Source organism: Mus musculus, chromosome 17 (genome assembly GCF_000001635.26).
Source record: "Mus musculus strain C57BL/6J chromosome 17, GRCm38.p6 C57BL/6J".
Lineage (NCBI taxonomy): Eukaryota > Metazoa > Chordata > Mammalia > Rodentia > Muridae > Mus > Mus musculus.
Window position 1 is genome coordinate 23402262 of NC_000083.6, and position 16804 is coordinate 23419065.

Genomic DNA, 16804 nt, shown 5'->3' on the forward strand with positions numbered 1-16804 from the left:
ACACGATAGAGTACTACTCAGATATTAAAAATAATGAATTTATGAAATTCATGGGCAAATGGATGTATCTGGAGGATATCATCCTGAGAGAGGTAACCCAATCACAAAAGGAGTCACTTGATATGCACTCACTGACAAGTGGATATTAGCACAGAAACCGAGAATACCCAAGATACAACTTCCAAAACACAAGAAAATCAAGAAGGAAGACCAACTAATGGATACTTCATTCCACCCTAGAATAGGGAATAAAATATCCATTGAAGGAGTTGCAGAGACAAAGTTTGGAGCTAAGACGAAAGGATGGACCATCCAGACACTGCCCCACACTGGGGTCCATCCCATAATCAGCCACAAAACGCAGACATTATTGCATACACCAGCAAGATTTTGCTGAAAGGACCCTGATATAGCTGTCTCCTGTGAGGCTTTTGCCAGTGTCTGGAAAATACAGAAGTGGATGCTCACAGTCATCTATAGGATGGAACACAGGGCCCCCAATGTAGGAGCTAGAGAAAGTACCCAAGAGGTGAAGGGTTCTGCAACACTATAGGTGGAACAACAATATGAACTAATCAGTACCCCCAGAACTCGTGTCTCTAGCTGCCTAATTAGCAGAAGATGGCCTAATTGGCCATCATTGGGAAGAGAGGCCCCTCGGTCTAACAAACTTTATATGCCCCAGTACAGGGGAAAGCCAGGGCCAAGAATTGGGTGTGAGTCGGTAGGGGAGCAGGGCAGGGGGATGGTATAGGGGACTTTTGGGATAGCATTTGAAATGTAAATGAAGAAAATATCTAATAAAAAATTAAGACAAACAAAATCACACACATAAACTCACACATATGCAATTAACTAAAATTTCATAAAAATTTTTTAAAAATACAGAAGAATGTTACAAAAACTTTACACCGGAATCTGCTTTTTAATGTTCTCCTATGGTCTCACAATTATAGCAAGTTACAAGAAGGGATCAGATATGAGTAGAAATGACTTGGTTTATTTTCAGATACTCTATAGATAACTCTCAATTTTAAGTATATCATCAGAGACACACTTGTGAAATTGTCAGAGAAAGCACAGCTTTTTAAGTAATGTCTTCTATGTTTGGAATTTAGATGAGTCTCTGCAAAAGATCAGCTTTGACACCACAGAGTAACCCAAGGCAGGTAGCTGGTGAGAGTCTGTGCTGAGATCAGCTGACATGAGTTGGTTGGTTCAGAAACTCACAAGGGCTGCTGGCTAAGACATCCAGTGTCTAGAGAAGAAAAAGAGGGGGAGAATCAAACATTCACAGTCACATGCACACACACATACACATTCACATGCACATTACAACAAACACACACAGTGGTTGAGGTAAATATAAGTACTAGCAAATTAACACACACAAACACATACATTTACACACACAGACAAACAGAGAGACAGAGAAACACATACATAGTCACACATTTGATGGCTGAAGCCAACCTCTTATATCAGGTTCCAAGCATTTCACATAAACACATATGTACACATATACACATATACATTTACTAGTCGGTAGATGTAAGAAAGTTCAAACAGACAGGTTCCAACTATTTCTCACATAATACACTTAGATATATACACACAATTGGTGGAAGGAACAATCTCCAAAACACACCCAGACATCTTTACATATCTACATATGAGAAGATATGATAAATGGAATGAAATTCCAGCATACTTACTCACAGGTTACACACACAAATGAACACACATCTACACACACGCACACATAATACATACATACATACATACATACATACATACATACATACATACATACATACATACATTGGAAAGTACAAAGTTCCAACATACTCCTCCACAAAGTTTACACATAGTTGATGGGTGCAAAATGCAATTTCCCAACCACTTTATTCTTTCTCCCATCACTTATGGAGTCCAGAAAAAAAATCTTTCAGGATGTAAAATGATTTGTTTTAGTTTTCTTCCCATGAATTGCTATGAAAAACAAAACAAAACAGTAAGGTCCCAATAACTTCACAAGAAATATTACGTAGTACCTAGTAGAGAAAACAATAAATTAGGTATGGATTAACATATTGCAAGGCAGCAAGGTAATTTTTCAGCCAATTTTTCTTACTGGCATGCAGATATTCGTAGTTAAAAAATATAAGTCATTATTTTATTATTTTTTTTCTTTTTTTAAATTAAATTATTTTCTTTATTTACATTCAAAATAATGTCTCATTTCCTGGTCTTCACTCCAGAATTCCTCATCCCAACACCCTCTCATTTATATATGAAAGGGTGCTTCCCCTTCCCAACTACACAGTATCCCCCTTCCCTTGAACATCAATCCTCTACAGGATTAGATGCACCCTCTTCCACAAAAGTCTGTCAAGTCAATCCTCTGCTACATATGTTCCAGAGACCATTGCCCACACCATATATGACCTTTGTTTGGTGGTTGAGACTCTAATAGCTCTCAGGGGTCAATTAAGTTGATAGTGTTTTTCTTTTTATATGGTAGTCATCTGCTTCTGCCCCTTCAATCTTTTCCCCTAACTATTCCATAAGGGTCCCTAACCTGAGTCCAGTGGTTGACTCTCAGTATTCACATCTGTCTCAGTCAGCTGCTGGTAGAAATTCTTGGAGGACAGCTATGCTAGGCTCCTGTCTACAAGAACAACATGGCATCAATAATAGTGTCAGAGTTTGGTGCCTGTGTGTGGAATGGAACCCAAGTTAGACTGGTGACTAGGTGGCCTTTCCTTCATTCTCTGCTCCATATTTGTCCATGTATTTTCTCTAGACATGAAATAATTTTGGATCAAAAATTTTGAAGATGGGCCCATCCCACCACTGGGGACCTTGGGTAGCTACTGGAGTTGGTCTATTCATGTTCTATATCCCTATTGTTGGTCATTTCAGCTAAGGTTATCCATGTTGAGTTCAGAAAAACTCTAACATCCCAAATATCTGGGATTTTCTAGAAGTCTCCTGCTGCCCCCAACCTACATCATCACAGTTGCAGTTTTCTATCCATTTCCCTGTCCTCTGGCCTTCTCTCCTTTTGCCCATTATACCTGATCCTGTTACCCTTTTCCCCTTACCATCCCATCTCCCACACAAGTTCATCCTTCCTGTAGTCTCCCATACTTGTTTTGTCCCCCTTTCTAAATAGGATTAAAGTATGTTGACTTTGGACATTCATTCTTGTGAAAATTCATATGGTCTGTAAGTTGTGTCATGGTTATTCTTTATATATAGGATAGTGTGCACTTAAAAGACAGTACATACCATGTACAGATGCTCAGGATAATATTTTTGTGGTCCTATCCATATTCTAACAAATTTCATACAGTCATTTTAATTTTTTAATAGCTGAATAGAATTACATTGTGTAACTGAACCAAATTTTCTGTATCTATTCTTAATACCATGCACCCTATCAAATCACCATGAACTAAGGCTGGTCTTCAATAACAATAAAAGCAACAGAAAGCCAAAATGCACATGGAAGTTCTACTCAACAATGACTTGGTCAAGGAAGAAAAGAAGAAATTAAAGACTTTTTAGGATTTAATGGGAATGAAGGCACAACATACCCAAACTTATGGGACACAATGAAAGCAGTGCTAAGAGGAAAACTCATAGCTATGTGTGCCTTTAGAAAGAAACTGGAAGAAGCATATACTAGGAGCTTGACAGCAACTCTGAAAGCTCTAGAACAAAAGGAAGCAAATAGACCAAAGAAGAGTAGGCACCAAGAAATAATCAAACTCAAGGCTGAAATCAACCAAATAGAAACGAAAAGAACTATGCTGCTGAAATCAACAAAATAGAACAAAAAGAGTCAACAAAATCAGGAGTTAGTTCTTTGAGAAAATCAACAATAGATAAACACTTAACCAGACTATCCCGAGGGCACAGTGACAGTATCCAAATTAATAAATTCAGAAATAAAAAGGGAGGCAGAACTTCATAAAGGGAAAAAATTCAAAAACTCATTAGATACTTCTACAAATGCATATATTCAACAATACTGGAAATTTTGTAGGAAATTGACAATTATCTAGACAGATACCAGGTACCAAAGTTAAATCATAATTATATAAATCATCTAAACAATCTGATAACCTCTAAAGAACTAGAATCAGTCATCAAAATTCTCCCACATGGTTTTCATGTAGAATTGTATCAGATGTTCAAAGAAGTCCTAATACAAATACTCTTCAAACTACTCCACAAAATATAAACAGACAGAAAACTACTCATCTCGTTCTATGAAGCCACAATTATGCTTATACCTAAACCACACAAAGACCCAACAAAGTAAAGAACTTCGGACCAGTTTCCCTTATGAATATTGATGCAATAAATCTCAATAAAAATTCTCATAAACCGAATCCAAGAACACATCAAAATGATCATTCAACATGATCAAGAAGATTTCATCGAGGGATACAGGGATGGTTCAACACACAGAAACCCATCAATGTAATCCAATATATAAACAAAGTCATAGAAAAGCATCACATGACCACATCATTAGATGTTGAGAAAGCATTTGATAAAATTCAACACCCTTCATGGTAAAAGTCTTGAAAAGATCAGGAATTTAAGGTCTATACATGGACATAGTAAAAGCAAAATACAGCAACCCAGTAGGCCATATTAAATCAAATGGAAAGGAACTTGAAGCAATCCAACTAAATTACAGGGACTAGATACGGCTGCCCACTCTATCCCTATCTACTCAATATAGTACTCAAAGTTGTAGCCAGAACAATTAGAATGCAAAAGGGGGGTCAAACGGACATAAATTGGAAATAAAGAAGTCAAAATATCACTATTTGTAGATGATATGATAGCATACTTATGAGACCCCAGAAATTCCACCAGAGAGCTCCTAAACCTGGTAAACAACTTCAGCAAAGTGGCTGGATATAAAATTAAACAAATCAGTAGCCTTCCTCTACTCAAAGGATAAACAGGCTGAGAAAGAGATTAAGGAAACAACACCCTTCACAATAGTCACAAATAATATAAAACACCTTGGTGTGATTCTAAACAAGCGAGTGAAAAAACTACATGACAAGAACTTCAAGTCTATGAAGAATGAAATCAAAGAAGATCTCAGAAGATGGAAACAACTCCCAAGCTTATGGATCGTCAGGATCTATATAGTAAAATGGGCCATGTTGCCAAAAGCAATCTACAAATTCAATGCAATCCCCAATTCCAACTCAATTCCTCCTGGTCTTAGAAAGAGCAACTTGCAAGTTCATTTGGAATAACAAAAACCTAGGATAGCAAAAACTATTCTTAACAATAAAAGAACTTCTGGGCGAATCAATATCCCTGACTCTAAGCTGTATTACAGAGCAGTCTCCATAAACTCCATGGTACTGGTACAAAGACAGCCAGGTAGGTCAATGGAGTAGAATTGAAGATGCAGAAATGACCCACACATTCATGGTCACTTGATCTTTGACAAAGGAGCTAAAACCATCCAGTGGTAAAAAGACAGCATTTTCAACAAATGGTGATGGTTGACCTGGAGGTCAGCCAAATTGATTGATTCTTATCTCTTTGAACAAAGCTCAAATAGAAATAGATCGAGGACTTCCGAGTAACAACAGATACACTAAAAATAATAAACAGATTAAGTGGAGAAAAACCTTGAACAAATGGGCAGAGGAGAAATTTCCCTGGACAAAACACCAGTGTCTCAAGCTCTAAGATCACAATTGACAAATGGAACCTCATGAAACTGCAAAGCTCTGTAAGGCAAAGGACACTGTCAATAAGACAACACAGCAACTTACAGATTGCAAAAAGATCTTTTCCAAGCCTGTATCTGATAGAAGGTTAATATATAATATATACAGAGAATTCAAAATTTAGACTCCAGAGAACCAAATAACCTTATTAAAAATGGGGTGCAAGCTACACAAAGAATTCTCAACTGAGGAATGTCAAATGAGTGAGAAGCACCTAAATAGAAGCAGGTGGAAGGAGATGGAAGGGGTGTTTCCAGAGGCGAAACAAGGAAAGGGGATAACATTTGAAACATGAATAAATAAATTATCCAATTTTTAAAAAACACAAAGAACAGGGGTTACAAGTAAAAAATATTCAAGCAGCTCTGTTTCTATGGATATGATTTTGCTGAGGAAAAAAAAGGACAAAAATTAAAGAAAGAATGGAAGAATTCCTGTAAGACTAATTGGATGGGGTGAAGAATTCTGAGGAAGGGGATTGATCTGGAAGTGGGACAACATTTGTAATGTAAATAAATAAAATAATTTAATTTAAAAAAATTAGACTTTGAATCATGAGTCATAGAATTGACAAAAATTTTAGCTCCCAAATGGATGCTAGGAAGTAAACTCTGGTCCTCCCAAAGAATAGCAGTTTCCTTAAATGTCCTTTGTTAGAACTCACTTCTCCCTCAAAGTTTACTGTTTGAATGCTTGTATCTTAGTGTGACTGTTCTGAAATTGTGGGACCACTTCAGTGAACTTTAGTATGAGATCACAACCTTCCCCTGGAGTCATGCTCAGTCCTTTCCAATAGTATTTCTTCGCATAAGTACTCACACTAAAAAAAAGCCCTACATTATGTGATTTCAAATCGTTTGTGAAATTGTATTTGTATTTTGATTCTTTTATACTGTTCTCTTGGAGATACTAAGATGGCTTAGCATTTAACAGCACATGCTGTTTTAGGTTTGATTTTCAGCTCCTATACCAAGGCTCACACTTCGTGTAACTTTAGTTTTAGAAATTTTGAATTGTGTAAGCACCAGGAATGCCTGTGGCAAGAAACATATACATACAAAGACACAGAGAATATACCCATATTTCATCACACACATATTACACATACCCCATATTTATATTTTATGTATAATATATATATATACATACTCTTGAAAAGAAATTTAAGTTCTCTTCTTAGAGAACACATTAATGGCTCTACATTTTCTGAACAGTCATACAGAGGTACAAGATTCTAGAAGATAAAATTAGTAGGAAAAATCACTTTTTTTAATATAATTTTATTTGTAATTTATTTTTACACTCCATATTCCATACCCTGCCCCTCCCCATCCACCCTCCAACTACTCCATATCCCACACATCCTCCCCACCCCCCATCTCCACGTGGATGCCCCCACATGCAACCCACCTGACCTCTAAACACCTGGGGGCCTCCAGTCTCAAGAGTGTTAGATGCTTCATCTCTGAATGAACACAGACCTGGAAGACCTCTACTATATGTTTGTTATGGGCCTCATATCAGCTGGTATATGCTGTCTGTTTGGTGGTCCAGTGTTTGAAAGTTCTTGGAGGTCTAGATTCACCAAGACTTCTGGTCCTCTTATAAAATCGCCCTTATCCTCATCTTCTTTCAGACTTCATAAACTCAACAACAAGGGTCAGCTGCTTCTGTCCATTGGTTGGGAGTGCATAACTGCATCTGACTCTTTCAGCTGCTTGTTCGGTCTTTTAGAGGGCATCATGATAGATCCCTTTTTGTGAGCATTCCATGTCCTCAGTAATAGTGTCAGGCCCTGGGACTTCCCCTTTAGCTTAATCCTACTTTAGGTCTGTCACTGGACCTTCTTCTCCCCAGACGCCTCTCCATTTCCATTCCTGTAATTGTTTCAGGCAGAAACAATTATGGGTCACAGTTGTGACTGTGTGATGGCAAGTCCACAAATGCCCTGTCTTCCCACTGGAGGTGGGCTCCACAAGTTCCCTCTCCCCACTATCATACACCTCATCAAAGGTCCCTACCTATGAGTCCTGGGTGTCTCTCACTTCCCAGGTCTCTGGTGCATTCTGGGGGTCCCCCAACTTCTTATTTCCTGCGGTTGCCTGTCTCCATTCTTCTGCTGGACCTTATGGCTCTGTCCTTTTCAATAACCCAGTATCAGGTCAGGTTCCCCTCTACCCCCCACTGCCCACCATCACCTTGTCCACATACCTTCCCAAGTCCCTCCCTCACTCCCTCCCCACTTGTGATCGCTTTCATCTCTCTACCAAGTATGACTGAGGCATCCTCACTTGGGTACTTCAAGTTGTTGAGCCTTTTAAATTCTGTGGACTGTATCTTGTGTATTCTGTGTGGGTTTTTTTTTTCTTTTTGTTTTCCCTCTCTCTTTCTTTCTTTCTTTTTTTTGGGGGGGGGAGGCTAGTATCCACTTATTAGTGAGTGAATACCATGCATGTCCTTTTGTGTCTGAGTTACCTCACTTGGGATGATATGTTCTAGTTCCATCCATTTACCTGCAAAAGTCATGATGTCCTCATTCTTAATACCTGAGTATTATTCCATTGTGTAAATGAACCACATTTTCTGTATCCATTCATCTGTTGTGGAACATCTAGGTTGTTTCCAGCTTCTGGCTATCACAAATAAGGCTGCTACAAACATAGTGGAACAGGTGCCCCTGTGGCATGGTGGGGCATCTCTTGGGTATATTGCCAAGTGTTATAGCTGGGTCTTCAGGTAGATCTATTTCCAATTTTCTGAGGAAACTCCAGATTGATTTCCAGAGTGGTTGTACCAGTTTGCAATCCTACCAGCAAGGGAGGAGTGCTCCTTTTTCTCGATATCCTCTCCCACATGTGTTGTCACCTGAGGTTATGATCTTAGCCATTCTGACTGCTGTCATGTGGAATCTCAGGGTCGTTTTGACTTGCATTTCTCTGATCACTAAGGACTTTAAACATTTCTTTAGGTGTTTCTCAGCCATTCGAAATTCCTCAGTTTTGAATTCTTGGTTTAGTTCTATACCCAATTTTTTGATTGGGTTTTTTGGGTTTTTTTAGTGATTAATTTCTTGAGTTCTTTATATATTTTGGATATTAACCCTCTATCAGATGTGGGGTTGGTGAAGATATTTTCCCAATCAAGAGAATGCTGGTTTGTCTTATCAGCTATGTCCTTTGCCTTACAGAAGCTTTCCAGTTTTATGTGGTCCCGTTTATCAATTCTTGATCTTAGAGCCTGAGCCATTGGAGTTCTGTTTAGGAAATTTCCCCCTGTGCCAATGATTTCAAGGCTTTTTCTCACTTTCTCTTCTATTTGATTCAGTGTATCTGGTTTTATGTTGAGGTTCTTGATCCACTTGGACTTGAGCTTTGTATAACATGAGAAATATGGGTCTATTTTCACTCTTCTACATACGGACAGCCGGTTAGACCAGCACCCTTTATTGAAGATGCTTTTTTTTCCATTGTATATTTTTGGCATCTTTGTCAGAGATCAAATGACAGATCAAAGATCAAATGTGTGTGGTTTTATTTCTGGTGCTTCAATTCTATTCCATCAACATGTTTGTCTCTGTATCAATATCATGCAGTTTTTATCAGTATTGCTCTGTAGTAAATCATGAGATCGGGGATGGTGATTCCCTCAGCTGTTCTTTTATTTTGAAGAATCTTTTTAGCTATTCTAGGTTTTTTGCCTTTCCAGATGAATTTCAGAATTTCTCTTTCCATTTCTTTAAAGAATTGTTTTGGGATTTTGATGGGGGTTGCATTGAATCTATAGGTAGCCTTTGGTAGGATGGCCATTTTTACTATGTTAATTCTGCCAATCCATGAGTATGGGAGATCTCTCCATTTTCTGAGATCTTCTTCATTTTTTTTCTTGAGAGATTGAAGTTATTGTCACATAGGTCTTTCACTTGTTTGGTTAGAGTTACTACAACATATTTTATACTATTTGTGGCTATTGTGAAGGGAAATATTTCCCTAATTTCTTTCTCACCCTGTTTAACTTCTGTATATAGGAAGGCTAATGATTTATTTTAGTTAATTTTATATCCAGGCATTTTGCTGAAGTTGTTTATCAGGTGGAGAACTTTTCTGGTACCATCTGCAAATAGTGATACATTTATTTCTTCTTTACCAATCTGTATCTATGGGACATCTGACTTGCCTGCAAGTAATATGCCACAACAGGATCCTTCTGCAACACATTTATTGGGAGAGCATGGACTATATAGGCGAAAGACCCTGAGCCCCAGAAATGGCGCTGCTTATATAGGCCTAGGATTGATGTGTCCACACCTGATTGGTTATGCTACCAGTACCTCATTAATATGCTTCGGGCCAGGCAGTGACTCGGCAAAAAACTCTTATGCACATGTGCACATTGGTTGTTTACCCATAATCATGGGTGGTGGTCAGTGGTAGCCAGCACCATCTTGTAATGGCGTTTGCGGCTTCCCACATCTCCCCCTTTTTATTTTAATAAAATGAGGCTGGACTAGGCCTGTGCAATTATGTCCATCTGCCATGGCTCCTGTTTTAGGTCATTCCTCTGTGTCACAGCCTTACCCGTCATAGGGTAACCCTATCGCCACCAGGCCCCATGACTTAGGTTGGTCTGTGCATGAGGAAAGTTGCTCGTCTTTGGATACCGCGATGCTGAGTGACAGTAATTGTTAAATGACCTAGGGCGAACTCTACAAAAGAGGCCAGCCAAGTTTTAAGGAATGAATTAGCAGAGAAATCATGATCATCCTACCACATGCAATGAGGAAACCTCGGAGATGTGCAAGGGCTGATCAATGATCGTTGAGTCTCTCTCATCCCAGTGCAATGGATCCATAAATCTGTGGGGCGCAAGAGCAGAGAACTCAGATGCCAACTAATTCTTGAGCATAGATAACCAAACTTCAGGGGAGGAGCCGTTTTCAATGGCTAAAAGTGCCTGAGTTATAATCACCTTGTCACATTTTTGTTGGGTTCTGAATTTGCAAACCAACCAAAGCATGAACACCAGTCCACAGCATATGGCAGCACCAAACAAAATCACTCCCACCCATTCCTTAAAGTAAGAAAATGCAGAGGTAAGCCAAGAGGTAAAGTCTCCAAGGGTCACTGGTTCCACTCTGGTTCCATTAAGGTTCAGGATCTGTATCTGCAGCTTTTTCTGCAACCTTTCCAGCTCCTGCGACCAGTTCCCCTTCAGATAATTCGATAAATCTGTACTTTTAATAAAAGAATTATTAATATACCTAATGGGAGTAATGCACACATGCAGAGTTGATGCCACACAATTCATTTGTATGACATCCATCATCTGTTCCAAGTTATGTTGTAAAATATCCACTCTCTGATTCACTAACATTAACCCTGAGGCGATATGAGAATCTGCCCTTTGCAGCGTAAGCAATGCCTCAGACGTTTTTTCTGCTGTCTGACTTATGGTGTCAGCAGTATTGACTTGATTGGCCGTAGCAATTCCTGCAGTAACCGCGGATGCTGTAGACACTGCAATGGCAGTAACAATGGCAGCTGTGATTCCAAAATCTCTCTTTTGCCAAACAAGACTCATAATTGGGAACTTCTCTGGATCTGCCTCAACAGGCACAGGGGCAAAGGTTGGTAAATGTACCACTAAGGCTAAGAAATTAGTTCCATTCCAGCATTGTGTCAAAAAACATGTAACATTTGTACAATCTAACCATTCTGTATTATTTTGAAATTCAGCCAAAATAAAGAAAAATGGAGGATTGACACAGACTTCTACTAAAGAAGTAGTCATATTTCTGATAACTCTAGTAGATGTCACATTACCTAAATGAGCAGAGGTATTGGAAAGAGTGGCAGAAACATTCAATATCTCATGAAAGGTTCCAGTCAGCAATGCAAAGGCTGACAAACTGGTACTAGCACCTGCCTCATTACTTAAAATCCATTGGTAATATGGCCAAATATTTTCTTTCCCTGTAGCATCTCCTTTATCATTCATTACAGCAAAATCTAATGGAGGTGACAAAACAAAACCCTTTGCTATTTCTTTCCGAGGAAAATTTTTTTATTGACAAGGTGAAAAAACTATAGGAAATGCAAGGTCCGGATGGCACCAGGGCACGCTGCATATAGCAGTAGCATTGCCAACAGGCAATCGTGATCTTTTGGGAATAGTCACATTTCCCTTTATCATAATAGTGGTGATGTTTATAGGTGAAGTTACATTATTTCCAACATCACCTGAGCCTGATTGCGCTCCTTGAACAACCTGCATTAAAGCATTAAACAACACTACAGAGCTCACTTTATTTTGGCTAATGGGATCTGCCCAATTAGAGATAATCTTTTTCTTTAAAAACATACAGGGTGTAAAAGGTTTACCCACATTATGCACAAAGCATAGTGTATAATTTAAATGAAAACTCGTACTATTATACACCCGTGGCTCTTGAGGAGTATGCACAAGGCGCATCCAAAAAACATTCTGTTGCAAAAAAACAAAAGCAAGGTAGAAGAATTGGAATGTACCAGTAAAGGTACTGGCCATGATCTTACAATGGCCCACAAAGGTATACTTATCCCTGTCTCAATCATCAGGAGTAAGAATAACAGGATCATCTTGGGATTCATCTTGATCTTTCACGGTTCTTGTCAGTCGCATCAGAACCCAAAGTGGATTTTCTTCTCCCTGCGGAAAAACACAAATAGATCCCCGGGATCTGATTAATATGGGATCCGGGCCATACCATTTATCATCAAGGACATTTTTCCATTTGACCATTTCATTGGGCAATTGAGGCCATTGTCCGTGCCTTTCGGCTGGTGATTTTCCAGCATCATCCAATTTTAAAAAATTAAGAGTAAATATTGTAAGGGATAGAGCCATCTTTGGCATCATAGCCTCTATTCCCCCTCTTTGTTTTTGCAAGTATTGTTTCAAAGTATGATGAGATCTTTCAATAATGCCTTGGCCCTGTGGATTATAGGGCAATCCAATAATATGTTTCACTTGCATTTGTTTGCAAAATTGGCTAAATTTAGAAGAAGTATATGCAGGACCATTATCTGTCTTTAACACTAGGGGTTTGCCCCATGCAGCCCAAGCCTCTAAGCAGTGAGATATGACATGAACTGCTTTTTCCCCTGTCAAGGGAGAGGCATGTAGGACACCAGAACTGGTATCAATGGATACATGTACATATTGTAATTTCCCAAAAGATGGGATATGCGTGACGTCCATTTGCCAAACATCTAGGGGTCGCAATCCGCGAGGATTAATGCCCATGGAAGGTGCATTAATAACTTCTACACATTTACCACACTGTAGGACAATATCTCGAGCTTCTGTCTGTGTGAGCTTAAACTTCTGTCGCAGTGTAGAAGCAGGGACATGATAAAGTTGATGAAAATTCTTAGCACCTTCTATAGAACTTTGTGATAGGAAAACCATATCTCTGGTGGCTGAATCAGCAATTGCATTTCCCTTAACCATAGGTACAGGTAATCAACTCAGAACGAAAAGCCCAGTAGCTATCAACAAGGTGGAGGTGCCACTGCTAACCCTGTGGCCACAGCACTCTTACTGCAGCTCTCAAGTGATATTGAACGCCTCATGAGTCAGGGCTATTCCTACCAGGACATTCAGAAAGCTTTGGTCATTGCCCACAACAACATTGAGATGGCTAAAAACATCCTCCGGGAATTTGTTTCTACTACTTCTCCTGCCCACGTAGCCACCTAGCACATCTCTGATGGTGTTGGTTTGTTTGGTAGACTAAGTGGGAAGGAAAGTACTGTTCTGTAGTTAATTGATGCTAGCACCTAACACTGGTCACTCCAAAGTGCTGTTTCTATAGGAATGTTGAATTTGTTTTTGTTTTTTAAAGAAGTTTTAATTCTCTTAGTTACCTAATGACCGGTTTGAGATAGAGGCCTTCATATACATTGCGTGTCCTCCCCCAGGACATAGCCTGTGGGAGTCGGTTGCCTTGATGCCAGGTGTAGGTCATGAATGTCCAGGGTGGCTTTCCAGCCCAAAACCATAGAGCTTTTAGGAAGCTTCAGTCATATATACTATTTAGATTTACAAAATAAACAGCTAGGACTTATCTGTTTAGTCTTTCTTGCCAATGGCTAACTTCAGCTTAGGAATTTCACCCTTGAATAGGAGCCAGGTAATGATGTATGTGCTCTAATATGTTGAATATAAAAGGAGTGTTCATGCAACAAAATACAATCTTGTATTTTCATCAAAATTTTAGATACTGGACTGTTAGTTTTAATATAACATGAACAGTGACTAATTACACTTTCAATTGTTTCTCTTGAAGAGAGATTGTAAGTAGAATGCTTGAAAAGTTATTGTACTCACATGTGTATAATTTATTTATTTATTAATCAGAAATAAGAGAAAGTCTTTAAGTTGTCTCTGCAAATAACTATCTTCTAGGGAAAAACAGCTTGATTAGTAAGTCTAAAATCCAAATAAATATAAGGATCCTGAGTTTGTATCCTCTTAGGAGCTATCTGTAATCTTTATCAGTTAAAGCTTTATGTAAACCTCTATAGCACAAAAGCAAATCTTGGGGGTCTTTTCCAGGCAACCCAGGACAATTTCTTAACTGCCCAAAAGCAATCTTCTTAAAGGAACAGTATTTTTTCTTATAAGTTGCATAAGCAATTGCAAGTTCTGAGATAAAATATTGACTATTAATATACAACTTAAAGTTTGATTGTTCAACATTTTTAAACACCATGTTCAGTACACAATTTAATTATCTGTGCTGAAACAGGAGGAAACTCAAAAGAATAAGCATGTGATTCAATTCACATATACTTTTCTCTCGTATAAAGGCTATTTTTTTAAACACAGTAAATGGGATGCATGCATGCATGAATTTATAGAAGATATACAAGCATGCATGAAAATAATTTTTAACTATCTTAGGATAATGATTATCAATTTTACTTAATATGATGGTATGCAATAGATCAAACATCAATATTCTGCAATAACCAAATTAATGGCTGTTTGGAACAAGGAAAAGACACTTATACATATAAGCAAACTCTGTACACTATAACTTTATATAAAGTAGGCAAGCCAAATAGCAATGTCTTGATAAATTTCACAACCTGATTGACCTTTTATAAACTTTGAATTTAAATTTTATTTAGAACAACATCTGGCTAGGTCTGTAACAAGGTTCCTAAGAAGTGCCACACAAGCCGCGCTGAGGCTGCTTCCCTCCAAGCTCAGCCTCAACCCAAATGCAAACTTTTCTCAATCTGAACACTCTGCCAGAGTCCTGGCCCATAGATTATCTCTATTTTGAAGTATCCATAAAGACCTGTTTTCTTGTGTTTGTTCATGTTGTTTAGAATGACTCCAACCCTGAGTTCCCAATTTTAAGCTAACTTTTTATTACAAGCAAAAGGCTGCCTGCCCCTTTAAGAGCTCCATTTGCAATCAGCCCTCAGCAGGGCTTTTTCAGCTGTACTTGACTCCCAGCCACAGTGCTTACCACTTTCTGCTGTGCAAATTGAGACTGCTTTTTAAACAAGTTAAAGGATGGACAGCCAGCAGATAAAGTTTTAACCAATTATATTTTTCAACATGAAACACAGAACAACAATCATTCAAATAACAAAACAAAAACAAACATGAATTGACAGACATATGGACAATTTGGTGCACCAAAAACAGATAGTAGACAGACAGGGAATAGAACTTGGTCTCTCAAAGGGACCCAGATATCCTAACCAGAGCTAAGAATATCTCCATAGGAGCCAGAGAGGAAGCAGGACGTCTCCCATTTTCCTTCTGTCCCTAGGAGAGCTCTGAAATAGCTTGTTTTCATTTTTTCTCTTTTTATATTTCTTATTTTACTTATTTTTTCTGTGTGCACCTTCTTTTTCATTTCTCTCTGTTTCTGATATGCTTCCCTGGTGCTCCTGCAAAAGTCGCTGCCCTTAACAGCTGGCTCACATTTCTTGTCCTGGATAGACTGGCCTTAATCAGCTTCCATAATGGCCTTGTTCCTGCTTCCACTTTTCCTTCTGCCTCCTCTCTCACTATATCTCTCCCTAACTTTTCCCAACTAGGTAGCGTCAGCGAGCCAGTGGGGGCAAACCAAGGAGCGAGTGTCTATTTCTTTTAAGAACCCTCTCACTGTGCTTTCAGAAATCTTTAAACCTCGTTCTTTGAGCAAGGCTTGCACCGGCCCCACTAACAGCATAGACTGGCCGGTACCCATACTTGTCCTGGACTAAAGCATCCTTGAGATACTCACTTATTTACGTGAGGTTCTTAGCCCCAAGGTTGATCCACGAGTTTATCTACACTCGCTTTATGATCTTATGTGTCTGCCGAGCTACTCCCAGCAGATACACTCGTGTCCAGGGTGATGAAAATTAAAGCAATAGCATAATATCAAGGCAAGAAAGAAAGCAAGCAACACAACCCCAGTGACAATTACTGAACCTACTGCATAGGAAAGCATACCTCTCAGAGACTTACATTAATTTCTTTTTACTTACTGGTACTCCTGTTCCCCAGCTGAAGAGCTCTGAATCCACGCAGTTGAATCCTTCTCAACAGACTGCTTTATGGGAACATTTCATTAACCGCTCAATCTCCATGATGCAGTTCTGAATCCTCCCTGTAACAAGGGGTCTTCGCTCATGCCTGAAGATGTTACTTCCCGGGGTTCCGGCACCATTTGTGGGACGCTAGGCTTGCCTGCAAGTAAGACGCCACAACAGGATCCTTCTGTTGTTTACTGGGAGAGCATGGACTGCGTAGGCAAAAGACCCTGAGCCCCAGAAATGGTGCTGCTTATATAGGCCTAGGAGTGACGTGTCCATACCTGATTGGTTATGCTACCAGTACCTCATTAATATGCGTCGGGCCAGGCAGTAACTGGGCAAAAAACTTATGCACATGCGCACATTGGTTGTTTACCCATAATCATGGGTGGTGGCCAGTGGTAGCCAGCGCCATCTTGTAATGGCATTTACGGCTTCCCA